The sequence below is a fragment of the Notolabrus celidotus genome, chromosome 2, assembly GCF_009762535.1.
Source record: "Notolabrus celidotus isolate fNotCel1 chromosome 2, fNotCel1.pri, whole genome shotgun sequence".
Lineage (NCBI taxonomy): Eukaryota > Metazoa > Chordata > Actinopteri > Labriformes > Labridae > Notolabrus > Notolabrus celidotus.
Window position 1 is genome coordinate 16,863,883 of NC_048273.1, and position 14,823 is coordinate 16,878,705.

A 14,823-nucleotide genomic window follows, 5' to 3' on the forward strand; every position below is an offset into this window, starting at 1 on the left:
TCTTGTTGTCATCGCCCCCCTTTCCTTCAAATAAAGTAACATCTGTTTCTAGAAAACCAATATGGCAGCTGCTAAATGCAAAACTTGAGTCCTAAAAAAAGTCAACTGACAAACCAACCGGTGACATTACTGTGGCTACATTTACAACTCATACAGTAAATGAGCTAAACACACTCTCTTACCAGTGTGAGGACTGCTCCTTCTGCCTCCCTCATATATCATAGTTCCTTATCAGCTGGACTTCATTAGGCCATCATAGCTTTCTGCAGGTCCTAATAATCAGATAATAAATGTTGTCTGGTGGCTCTGTCAGAATATTTAGACAACAGGGAGCATTAAACCAGCCACAGAGCAGTAAAAGGACACTGATGGCTGGTCTGTGTCTCTACTGACACACAAGGATAGTTTATGACAGGCTTGTGGTGGTGGGAGTGTGTATAAATGTGCATGTGTGTGCATTTATGCCACTGCCTCAATTACCCGGCAGTCAGTCAAGCATCTGGCCAGCAAGCCAGGCAGCCAACCGGGTCCAGACAGGGTGAAATGGCAGCCTTGTAAGCAAAAAAGAACCTCAGTGGCAGTGCAAACAGACCACAGTCAGACCACATCACAACCACACAGCAGCCTGCCATTTACAGCCTTGCACATAGACGTCTGCAGAGAGAGAGAGAGAGAGAGAGAGAGAGAGAGAGAGAGAGAGAGAGAGAGAGAGAGAGAGCAGCAGAGGATGAAGGAACAATGGTAGAGATTGCAGGTTTGAAGGAAAGGAGGACAGGTGGGATGGCAGGAAGTGGGATTAAAGGAGCAAGAGTGAAAAGAAAAGGAAACAAGGTTGTTAGGGAGTGAGGGAAGCCAAGAGGAGGAGAGTAGGCAAGAAGGATGAAGTGCTGCTGTCTGAAGACTGTCAAGGTAGAAAAAAGGAGTAAAGACAAGCAGGGACATAAAGGCGAAGGACGCAGACATTTACACAGACTGAGAGCTCAATTTAAGCATTTTCATAAAATGTAGCCCTCCATGTACTTCTTTTGTGAAGGCTGCTATATTTACACCTGACAACTGAGTAATTCAGCTGACAGGGAATTGACCGTGGAGAAACGATTTATTTTAATAGCCACCTACAGTACATGCAGTCCTGACTGTTATATTTCACAGGTAAGATACAGAGCAATATGAGCAAACTACCAGTGCATTCATGTACGATTTATGTCTCAGTCTCATGTAGAATCTGGGGTTTGACGGACATCAGTTGTGCAGATTTGGTTTAAGATTGTTCTAATACAAGATCATATCTTCTTTCTCATTCATGAGTCCTTCCTGTTTTCTTATTTTTAAGATAACATTTCAAAACACATTGGATGGGCTCTAGTGGTTGTCATTGTATGATGTGTTCTTGTTTGTCTGTAAAAATATAAATCTGGGTAACATGCACTTTTTGAATGATGTATACAGCAGAAAAACCCAATAGAATTAAAAAGAAAGGAAAAAAACAACAACATTGTTTTAATACACGTGTTATTTGTTAACACTTTTTTGATCATCCTGTCCATCTTCTTGCTCGATCACTTTTTTCCTGTGTGTTTATACTACAGAGCACTGACTTCATGTGTTTGGATAAGGTTATCAAGTTCTCCATGAATAGGTCAATTATATAGATGAGGCTCTGCAGTAAGCATAAAAGATATAACACACATCAACAGTTAGGATGAGATATTTTACCTGCAGTACAGTATTAGCTTTAAAGAGCGCGTTAACGATGCTTCAATGATCTTGTACAAAGTACATTCAGTACATCTGCAAATACTGTAAGATATAGAAATTATCTTCCACTATAAAAAATAAAACCCTATCTGGAACATGTTTTGGAATTTTATATTGAACTTTGAGAAAGGCTGATAAATCTTACCTTAGATCTGAAGCTGCACAAAGCCAGTACAAAGGCAGCCTAGTGATGAAGTGATGAAGTGATGAAGTCAGGACTTTGTCTCTCTGTTTCTTCCATACCCCAAACTCACCACTGTTTTCTGAAAAGATTCAAAAACAAAAACTGATGTTATTGGTTGAACCATAGTTGCTGACTTTTGAGCAAAATACCAACATCAGCAAGCAAACATATCTTAAACCAGGGGTGTCAAACATATGGCCCACAGGCCAAAACTGGCCTGCAAGAGGTTCCAATCCGGCCTATGGATGACTTCCCAAAGTGAAACAATTACAGAGAAGACATTGGCTATAAGTTTTCAATAAAAGTAACTACAATTTCAGATTTGTCCTCTGGGGTTCGCATACAATCATAGTGCTGATGGAGCACACCTGACCGGCGCTCCGGGAGAATATTTGCAGTTTGCATAATCCAGTGGAAAGTCATAGACTTTTTAGAGTACTTCAAGATCCAATCAACAATAAAGTTCTCGTTAATGTGAACTTGTAACAGCAGGTGCGGTGGATCCACCTTTTTTGAAAAAAGGAGCCACATAGAGTGCACATGCTTACCATACATGTGCTTAGTCATAGGTCTAACTATGAGACTCATAACGGCGAAAAAAACAACAGATGTTTTTTTAAAAAGATAGTTCATGTAATGTGAACATTTTCAGAATATACTTCACAAAACAGAGGGAAACACTTTGAGTTGTCCTTCTCTATAGGTTCTCTCTATGCTATGATTGTACTGGTCCGGCCCACTTGAGATCAAACTGGGCAGTATGTGGCCTCTAAACTGAAATGAGTTTGACACCCCTGTCTTAAACAATCATTTAAGCATGCAAACATTTGCTTATTGTATGTACACACAAAATACAGCAAAGAAAAGTTATGTCATGCCATGTCATGTAATTTAATGTCATTTAAATTAATGTCATGTAATTTAATGTCATGTAAATTAATGTCATGTAATTTAATGTCATGACATATCATTTTATGTTACATTACAATATGTCTTGTTATATTACTTTATGTAATTTTACACAAAGTTATTACGATATGATAAGATACGGTATGATACACCGTATTTACCCAATTTTCATTAAAACCATATCCTGCATAAAAATTTAGGAGAGGTTACTTTACGTTACGTGACATGGCGATATGTTTCATCAGGTTAGTTACCTTACATTACCCTATTTTATCAAGCTAACTTATACTAAAATCATAAATAAAATAATAGAGGCAAAATATGGACAGATTTATATCAAAGGGGTTTAAAAGATATTGATTTTAAATCACATATTAAAAAGCTAGAAGCAGAACAAACAAGTAGATAAACAAGGAGATGATCTTGGTTTGTTGCAATATATTATCAGATTATGGAAGAGCAACACATAAGGAGACTGTCAGCACTCTCTCATCCCCTCTTCACTTTCTTTATTTGACTCTTAACAACAGTAATGAATGTAGAAACATGACCTGCCACAATGGTCACTCTGTTGTGTAGCATGAACTCAACCAGTAAGTCACGTATTTACCTTGTGATGGCATTTATACCATGGCCATTGGGTCACCAAAGTCACATAAGTTATTCTACAAATGCCAAAGTTCATGGACAACCATTTTTTCTATGCTTTTCATACTGAGGATATCTGTACAAAATTCCTTGGCAATCCACCTGATGTTTGGGAAGTTATTTCTGCCTGGATAAATTTGGAGGATGTACTGACCAACCAAAAGGCAGAAATTGTAATCCCTGGATTGATGCTGCTGTGGATAAAAGCCGGTTTCGAGAGACTCAAATTGATTTCTAAATGTTGGGCTGTGGGCTGGCAGGCTAACACTGGGTAGCATATCCCAGATGACAGCTGAAAACACTTGTATCACAGAAGAATCAGTATTCCAGCAATTGAGCAATCCTAACATTTTACATCCTGACAACCATGCATTTACAGAGTCGTTTAAAAGACTCTGAATGCTTCCCACAGAGACCAGTGCTGGCAAAAAATATGACTCTTTCTAAAACATCGAAAAACAGATTTTTTGAAGATGTCTAGCCAAACATGGGCCACAGTTCAGGCTGTTTGTAGCCTTCATTCTTTTGGAACACTTCTGGAGAAGATTCACATACATTTTTTATACAAAAAAACAAAGGAATAATAAATGGGAAGAACGACGAAATTATCATTTTAAAGTGCATGTTGGCAGGAATGTATCTGCAAAGCACAGAGACGGGACATGAGGATCTAACATTAGCATTACTGTGTTGAGGACAGTAACTACAAACAGGCCATTATCTTGTCATTGGCACTCACTGTAATGTGCTTTTAGGGGCGAGTTCAAATGAAGGCAGCAGAAAGAGAGGGGAATAAGAAAATGGCCAGAGAACATCATCAACAGAGAGAATAAAAGGCAGCAAAAAACAGAAACAGAGAGAAACAGAAGAAAAAACTGTGGTGGGAGAAGAAGATGGATATTTTTCAGATATATCAAAGAAGAAGAGCGGGTTTCATGGCGCGAGAAAGGAAGCGGGGCCACTATTGTAGTGAGTTAGCCCGAGGTGTTTTCATACTCGAGCTGGCACTGATGGATGGAGGTCGTAAGCGGATGAATTAGTGATGAGGATAGGGATGAAAGTGCTTCCCAGAAACAACAGGGTCGAGCAGACAGAGCCGGGGCACATGGGGAAAGTAGGTATGCCCCAGGTGTGAGGATGGAGTGATAGACGGGACGGGGTGAACCTACGAACTGTCAAAACACATCACTTTTGGAAACAACTCTTCAAAGCTATATGTAGAGCTGTCACCGGGAATGCTACATGATTTTACGTTCATCTGGCGGGAGTTTACCGCTTTTAAACGCCTTCTCCTGCTGTACTCCCGAGTTGTTATTTCTCCCGATAATCTCCCTATTTCACGTTGATGTCAATCAAATGAGTGCCCCTCAACCTATAAGGCACGTGTCCCATCAGATATAATTCCTAATTTGAAAAAAAACGTAATTGTTTACTATATTTTTAATGGGATCCTCAAATATCTAACCGTTTTTGAAGAAGTCCTCTACTTGAGCCTTATATTCCAACCTCAAAAAACATCCACCCCTCATCTCCCTGTAGATTGTTTGATCCAAAAGACGCTGCATGAGATCGCTTCTGACAGCAGGTAAACACAGACACTGAGCAACAGGTAGATCTGTGACTTCGGTACCTGAAGTGTTCATTAGACAAATAGCTATGAGTTCAACAAACTTCTGCACCTTCTGATCCATCCCTCATCAAAGTGGGTTAGCCCTGTTCATGCTAGCTAACTTAAGTTGTGACGTGCAATAACGCAGCATCCTCTTTAAAGTTCATAAGGAGACTTTAGAGTTGTGTGAATCTGATGACAGAGTGCTGACAGTGTCACCCTCACAATATTACAGGTGAAGGTATTAAATCACTAAACTCTACCTGATAACCTCAGGTGGAGATGCAGCGGAAATCTCTTCCTTCTTTAAATAAAGAGCAGAAAGCAGCAGAGGCTGAGGATGCAGAGGTTACTGTAGGTCAGATAACATTTAGCTGTGGGTAATAAATATTCTGTAAAGGACCCTGATAAATGACTTTAAACAGCACTTAGAGATGTAGATTAATGTTACAGAGACTCCTGCATTGAAATAATACTGTAATGGTGTCAACATCAAAATATGGTGTCAACGTAAAACCCTCTACCTGGAAGTGTGTTACTCCTCACTGCAGTGGTTCACTCTACTCTCACTCTTCAACATGTTTATGCATTTTCTCATATTTGTGAGACATCATTTTTTTTAAATTTTGTATGTTTTCATAGCCATATTTTACTGCAAACCTTGAAATTAAGAGACATTTAAAGTATTTGACCTTCATATCCATTTATTAAATGTATTAATCTGCAGTTAGGGGTTATATATGGACGGGGTTGCTGGGTATAGGCTGATTTTACGATACTCGAAAAATCTCCCTATTTTTCACAATCCAATGTTGGCAGGTATGCATCTGTGTTTTCAGATTCTGCTTTTATTCAGAGTTTTCGGCTTGATAGTTGCAGTTTGGTGCCATACACAGTTGCAGTGGTGGTGGTGGTAGCAATAATTTAAGCGTCTTTTTAAATATAAAAACTAAATGAACTGTAGAAGAAAGATGGCAGGTATATAAAAGTAATTAGAAAGTGTGTAGAGTGACAAATAAAGAGAAAAATAAATAAGAACCATGAAAGATGCTTATAAAATGAAAATCTTAAATTCTAAATGAGGCAAGGCACATTTATTCGTAAAGCACATTTATTGATGAGGTAATTCAAAGGGCTTTACACAAGATATAAAAAGCATCATGAGAACGGCCAAAAGAAACACATTATGAGAGGGCATTAAATAGCCAATTGATGATGAGACAAATGCAGCTAAAATAAAAGATAGTTATAATTTATGTACGAAAAGTTAGGGCAAATATAATTTTCTGAAAAGGTTTAAAGTCAATACCATTTCATCCAGCCAGAACTCCTCAGCCAGGTGATTCAAAAGTCCACAGAGCACTGGTAAAGGCCTGGTTTTTGATCTTCAGATTCACATACCAGATTCCTCACAGCCTTGCAGCACCCCAAGGAAATTAAACCCTTTGTAGAAGTGCATGATCTGAAACATTGATGGCTGGAGAGGAAGCATAGAGGAAAGGGAAACGTTACAGAAAAACATGCTCTAGAAGAAGTTTCAAAGAAACAGATTGATTTTCAACACCACCAAGACAAGAGAGAAAGTTCTTGCCAACTTACTCAGCATTTCCATCAGCGGCGCTTTGCAGTCAAAAGTGTATGTAACTACATTGTTGCCACAGTTAATGGCAAAATGTTAGAAAGCTCTTCTTTAATCTGAGGAATTTTCTTTGCATGATTATGAAATATTGTTAACCATTGATAAGCAAAGTCCTTCTTCATTGACTACGCTCAACCAAGGAAGCCAAGTGGTCAGTAACACTGAGAAAAACTTCAATCTCACCAAGAGTATTTGTCTCTTATTCAACAAAGTGTATCTCATTACACTTAAAAAGACCACATTGACCTGACAAGTCCAGATATACTTTTGTTTCAAGGTGTTATTTATAGTAACGGGTAAAAATGGCTGCCAATGCAATTAGCAGAAAATACTTGATTCTCGACTTTTAGAACTAAATGTTACATATTGTTTCAAGGAACTCATCGAAAACATGTTGTTCACTGCACTGACATCTATTTTTACTCATTGCAATCAATTAAGTTCTTATTTTGGCTTTTAATACCTTGAAACAAAAGTATATCTGGACTTGTTGAGTCAATGTGGCTTGTATTGAGTATGTTATGTGGCTTATATGTAATGAGGTGTTTTGACCAGTAATTAGACCAGTACACTCAGTCAGCCTGGAGTTTTTATTTACAGACATTGTGGTCCCAATGGTTTAGAGTTAAGGGGCGGTGTTGTCTACACTTAGAGGGAATAAAAGCGAGCCCAAGAAAGTTAAACTGCTACGGCCAGCAGACAGCAAGAGAATGTAATATGATATAAGATAAGACTTGTTTTTGCATCATAAAAAGTGCATGTACAACCGTTCTAAAAATGACTTACAGAGATGTGTTACAGATCCTTAATTAAAGCATATCGGGGAAGAGAGATAAGTTACTTCAGTGAATGACTAATATCTTCCAGGATGCTAGATCTTATGGTGGCCCTGTGGGTCAATGGCACAAACATTTCATTATTTCACCGAAATGTCAAAAATTGTCACTAAATGCAAAAACAATTTATCAGAAGATTCATGTAACACAAAAAAATATTTCACAAAGTGCCAAAAAAAATTTCACAAGAGACGAAAGTATTGAAAAACAATATGGAACACGTTTTTTTTAACAACTTTTGTGTTTCATGAAATGATTTTCTGATTTTAGAAATGTTAATGCAGTTAATCTTTGGGGCGTCTGTATAGGTCTAATAGATAATTCACCGATAATGAACACTTTTTATTAATTTTTAAAAATGCGATAATAGAGTTTTATCAGATAAAAACAACTTGAGAAAAGTGGCTTTCATTTACTTAATTACAAATCAACACATTCTGAACATAGACTGTATGAAATATGGACGTAGTATCCGTGACGTCACCCATCTGTTCCTGAGAGCTGTTTTGAAGCAAATCGACAGCAGCAGCCATATTGGTAATGCGGAACTCAACTAGGCAGAGTGTGACGTAGTGAGAGCCTCTTAGCCAATGGCTGTGTGTTCCCGACCGGGAGTCACGTCAGTCATGTCCTTATTTGGGCAAAACTCGTAATCCTAATATCTTCTGAACCGTCACGTTAGAAAAAAATTCACCCCCCGTACAGTGTGTGCCATTAGAGAGATTAGCTTCATAGGGCCAAGCCGTTTTTTGAACCAGGCTGTAAACATGTTTATTAATGCTGCAAAGATCGTCTTTTTCCCATTCATATCTATGTAGTTTCCGGTGTTTCTGCAGCCAGCCTCAAGTGGATTCTCGATGTACTGCAGTTTATAGCACTTCCGCATTGGCTTCATCGTTTGAGACCGGAGTTTGCCGCTTGATTCTGACACAGGTGAAAGTGTGTGATTCACCATTAAACACAGAAGAACAAGCACAGCCACAACAAGCCGACGAGAGAGTAGAAGTGGCTTTAACTTTGTGTTTGTTTTCCACTGTTGCAGAGGAGGTATCACATGTATAACTTGTTAAAGATGTCATAACAATCCATATTATGCATCTCTAATATTCACAGCAGGTTCACTTCACTCCTCACGAAATAGAGATTAGATATATCAATTTTAAAAATTGCATCACATAATAAAACACCTGACAACTTTATGACGTGAAATATAAGATGCAAACATTTTGACACAAGATCAGAAAAAGTTTTAAGATGTTAAGGAGTTTGCTCAAACACAACCACAAGATCAATGTACAAAAGGTCTCAATAAAGAGGGTGTAAACTGAGGAAGAACAAGAAACATAGATGAAAGACTCTCTGGTAAGTACCCTTTGAGTTGAGACAAGAAATTCACAAGACATTAACAAAAGAAACAAGACGAGGGGAGAGTGGCTGTTAGAACAATCTTATAGAAAATGGCAAGAAATGTAGAAGATAGAAAAAAGAAGAAAAGAAGACCTGCGTTGTCCTCTGGAGGCCATGGGATGAGGAGAAAGAAGAGAATGATGATGATGATGATGATGATGATGATGAGGAGGAGGAGGAGGAGGAGGAGGAGGAGGAAGAGGAGCAGTGTGGCCGACTGCAAATAGAGTTTGAGGAAAAGAGAAGGTACAGATCGAGGGCACTCACTAAATGAATTTGGCTTTCAGCAACAGGGAGTCAACTCCACTGCTGTGTCGGTAGTGTGTGTGTGTGTGTGTGTGTGTGTGTGTGTGTGTGTGTGTGTGTGTGTGTGTGTGTGTGAGAGAGAGAGAGAGAGAGAGAGAGAGAGAGAGAGAGAGAGAGAGAGAGAGAGAGAGAGAGAGAGAGAGAGAGAGTGTTTGTGTGTGTGTGTGCGGGAGAGATATAGAGAGAAAGATGGAGAGAAGGAGAGAAGGAGAGAAAGAGAGAGAGAAAGTGAGTTTGTGTGTGCTGGCATATTGCTTGTACGTTCATGTCCTCTACACGTGTATGGTTGTAAGTGTGTGCATTTAAGTGTTGCATTTGCGTGTGTGTGTCTCCCTGCATGTGTGCGTCTGCATCTCAAAAGTGTGTCTCTGTACATCTCTGTTTGTCAGTGCATATCTAAGTAGTTTAGCGTGTGTGTGTTTTTGTGTGTAGCTTAGTACACAAATGATTTTCAAGGATGTGTGTGAAAAACATTAGCATGCATGTTTATGCATATCTTTTGGACAGACGACTGAATAATGTTCCTAAATGGCGGTGTTTCTGAAAAAGGAGTGTGTGTGTGTGTGTGTGTGTGTGTGTGTGTGTGTGTGTGTGTGTGTGTGTGTGTGTGTGTTTTCACATGTTAGTGTGTGTTTTGTGAGTGAGTGTGTGAGCGTGTGTATTAGGCACACTGTCACCAGGATTGGAAGTGACAGGCAGGAAGTATCAGAGGCAGCTGGGTAACAGCCCACTAACCACACAGGGGAGTGCTCTACACTGAACAACATTACCAGTGGGGGTAGAGAGACTACAGAGATAGAGAGGGAGAGAGAGAGAGAGGAAGGCAGAGAGAGGGGGAATAAGAAATCAAGAGGGAAATGAAAGACAAAGAAAAGAGGAGTAAAAAGGAAGTTTGTGTTTTGCTGATACAAAAATAACTTAAATGGAGCCTTTAGTTTAAGAAGCTGCAGAAGAAGAAGTTGTTTGCAATGCTGTGAATCAATAACCCTTTATACTCTGATTCTGCAAAAGTGCAGTCATGAAGCTTTACCATCATTACGCCCATATACTTTCTTATTGATTTCTCAACAGTGACACTGGTGTGTGTGATTTAACAATACGCTTTGGTGATACAGGACCAAATTGGAGATAACAGCAGTGATGTGTAACAGCAGCGTCATCATCAAGAGTGACAAACAAAATGCAACAGGAGTAGCAAGTTCAAAATGGATTAACTGCCCGTCATACTTTATCTTGCTGTACAGTTTCCACAGACTCACACTGTGTCCTAACAACCTGCAAGCTTTAACACCAGACTTCCACCATACTCGTGTTTGGCTCTAGAGAACAGGTGAGAAGTACTACAGGATTATGGTTGTGGGAGAACACAGAAGATGTCATTAGGCCCTCAAATAAAAACCACAAAGTGTCTTTTTCATAACATCTTCAAAAAAACAAAACAGATTTAGCCTGTTAGTTAGTGAGCTCGGGCGGTGGTGAGAGGTAGATGTTTGACCTTTACAGAGAGCCAGAGAAAGAAAGAAAGAAAGAAAGAAAGAAAGAAAGAAAGAAAGAAAGAAAGAAAGAAAGAAAAGCCAAATAGACAGAGAGTAATAAAGATAGGATGGGCTTTTAGGAGGTAAACATGAAGACGTGATGGAATATAAAAAGAAAATAACTAAAAAAGTAAGAGAGGCGGATGAAGTGAGATGGTTAGAAGAATAAGAAATGAGCGAGGAGGTGAGACAACACAGAAAAGGATAATTAGAGCAAAATAAAAACAAATGAGAGAACATCAGAGAAAGGAGGGGATACATAGAGAGACAAAGAAGGTTAGTGAGGGAGAGGAGGGGACAGAAGAGAGAGAGAGAGAGAGAGAGAGAGAGAGAGAGAGAGAGAGAGAGAGAGAGAGAGAGAGAGAGAGAGGCTGTTTGTTTCTCATATGACTCCATTAAAGTTTGAATCGTTCTCAACTCTTTCTGTTTCCAGCAGACAGACGGACAGACAGACTAGCAGACAGACAGACAGACAGACACACACACACACACACAGACACACACACACCAACAAGAACACATACACATTCAGATGCTTTCCAAACACATGTGCTTGTAGTAAGCATGTGTTAAACATACACACAAACTAATATTGTTGTGTGTGTGTGTGTGTGTGTGTGTGTGTGTGTGTGTGTGTGTGTGTGTGTGTGTGTATGTTTACACACATTTAATTGTGTGTGTGCTAAATTAGGAACTGTACAGAGAGAAGAGACAAGATTAGAGGAGCAGGCCAAGGGACAGTTTCCCATGATGCCGCTCTGGAAGCATCTGTATTAGACCCGGTTGTGTCAACACCGACTGCTCCTCCAGCTGAGACAAGAGAAGAGAGAGGGATAGAGAGAGAGAAAGAAAGAGAGAGAGAGAGAGAGAGAGAGAGAGAGAGAGAGAGAGAGAGAGAGAGAGAGAGAGAGAGAGAGAGAGAGAGAGAGAGAGAGAGAGAGAGAGAGAGGGAAGTCAAATTTGTATGTTTGCTTTTTTCCATTTCTGTGAGAGTGTCTGACAGACACACAGGGAATGACAGATCACTCTAAATGCAGAGAAAGAGAAATGAGTGGATGAAGATAAAGATAGGAATCCTTTGAATAAAAGAGAAAATGTAAAGGGGGAAGAGTGTCAAAGTGAAAGAAATGAGTAAGACAGAGAGGAAAAGAGGAAAAACAGTGACAGTGATGGATGGGAGAGATAGATGAATGGAGGGAGGGAAGGAGGGATGGTGGGTTAGAGGATGGAGAGTCGGCAGACGGAGATTGACAGCCTCCTTTCCTGGGGAACGGATGAATAAACTGGAGCAGCAGAGAGAGCGAAAAGATGAAGAGAAAAGGAATGATGGGTGGAAGGGGGTGGTGGTGGAGGTAATGAGAGATAGAGTACGTCTCCGTAATCAAGCCATAAAGGAGAGCGGGAGCGAGGGAGCGAGGGGGAAAAGACGAGTGGGCTCTGAATGAGTCAATCATGATTAATCAAGACGCTTCTCGCTCGCCACCGCCACTCTCTCCTCCTCTGTCTTGCTGTCTTTTTCTTTTTGCTCAGACACACCATCATCACCATCATCACCATCATCACCATCATCATCATCATCATCATCATCATCATCATCATCACCATCATCATCATCATCATTATCACAGACAGGCGAAGCCTTGTTTTTTTGAAGTGCATTCCTAACAGAACTGTGTATCCATACACTGAGGTGAACTGGGAGTCTGACACAGGCCCTCCTGTCCACATGAACTCTTCTTCTGTAGACTAACTGTGTCCCTTTTGTGAACACTATACTACTATAATCTAATGCCAGTATTGTACTAACAGTGTTATAATAGGCCAGCAGATCTCGCCATCGATCTTTGCGAGCGACCCCATTAATGTTGATTGATGCATTAGCTGTAGGTTACAGTATGTTTACACTCTCATTAGCTTTTGCTATTTTCAACTGGTTAAACAACACTGTCTCCAATGTCATGTGATCACTCTGTTGCACACATCATTGACATGATTAAATTCTGGCCCTTTAGTCACGTTGTAATAGCATGGCTATTTAACTAGCCATGCTGATTAAATGTAGACTAACCAAGCAGCAACATCTGGTCTAAAAATATGAGTCCAATGCGGAAGTACTAAAAACTGCAGTTCATTGAGGATCCGCTTGGGGCTGGCTCCGGAAAGTACCGGAAACCACATACACACCAATTAAAAAAAAAACGATCTTTACAGCAGAAATAAACATGTTTACAGCCTGGTACAAAAGATGAGTGTAGTCTGGATAGCTCATTTCTCAATCGGCACACACTGTGGGGGAGATTTTTTTCTAACACGGCAATTTCCAAGATATTGAGATTACGAGTCTTCCAATGAGAGGCACAGCTGACTTGATTGACAGGCAGGAACACTGTAGCTGTTGGCTAGGAGGCGCAATACCCGCCTGTTTTTACGTCACAATCACTCAAAAGCAGCAATATGGCTGCCGCCGATTGGCCTCAAAACAGTGCTCAGGAACAGATGGGGGACATCACAGATACTACTTCCATATGTTATACAGTCTATGATGTAGACTAACCTGGTCCCTTACTGGTGAACACGTCACTTATTTTGTTGCATTTCGCTGTGTCTGCGGCAAGGGCCTTCATCTTGTTAACTGTCTCCCTCTCTGCTTCACCTTCCGTGTCTTCCTTTCCATTTCTCCCGGCGATAATGCTGTCACATGTCAATTTGGAGGTAGCGAGTACACGGTTGCTATGCTATGTTCTATGTATGACGTTATATTTTGCAAACAGAGGCCAGGACGCCAAGGCAACTGGCTGAGCACAATACACCAATCGTGAGAGTTGCACGTTCATTCCAAGTGGCAACCTCCGGTCTTAAAATATGAAGCACATGTGGAAGTGCTAAAAACAGCAGTTCATCAAGCTTCCACTTACGGCTGGCTGCAGAAACACCGGAAACCACATACACACCCACATTCAATAAAGACAATCTTTACAGCAATAATAAATATGTTTACATTCTGGTTCAAAAACAGTTTTGTCTGAGTAGAAAATTTCTCTAACGGCACACACTGTATGGGAGGTGAATTTTTTCATTTTTGAAGATATTAAACTTACGAGTTTTGCCCAAGTAAGGACATGACTGCCTTGATTTTCAGGCCGGCTCCCTGTAGCTGTTTGCGAAAAGGCTAAAGGCCCGCCTCTTTGTCCCACACTTGTTCAGACGAAGTTTGGTTGTGTTTAGCATTTCCAATATGGCACGCGCCGACGACTGGCTTAAAAACAGCGCTCATGAGCAGATGGGTGACGTCACAGTTACTACGTCCATTTTTTATACAGTCAATGGTTCATTCAGAGAGATCTATTTGGTTGTTCTTACTGTTCACACTGTCGGTCACAGCAGGCATAATAAACCCTCAGGCCACCAGGAAATATTACAGTGCTCCTGACGTCCAGTCTAGAGCTGCCCATACATTCTCACAAGAATATGTATATTCAGTTTTACAGAGTCTTAGAAGGGGAGGCCTTATACTGTTTGGGTTGTTACTGTTCAACATGAAGTTAAACAGATCAAGTCCATAGACAAAAAACCATAGACTGTATAAAAAATATGGAAGTAGTATCTGTGACGTCACCCATCTGTTCCTGAGCGCTGTTTTGAAGTCAATCGACGGCGGCAGCCATATTGGAAATGCAGAACTCAATCAGGCAGAGTGTGATGTAAAGGGGCAGAGTTTGAGCCTCTTAGCCAACAGCTATATGTCCCCAACCGGGAGTCAAGTCAGTCATGTCCTTATTTGGGCAAAAACTCGTAATCTTAATATCTTCTGAACCATCAAGTTAGAAAAAAAATGCTGCAAAGATCGTCTTTTTTGAATTGGTGTTTATGTGGTTTCTGGTGTTTCTGCAGCCAGCCTCAAGCGGATTCTCTATGTATTGCAGTTTTGAGACCGGAGGTTGCCACTTGCAGAAACCTACTTTTGGAGTCAACCTCTGGTGGTCTTTCAAGAA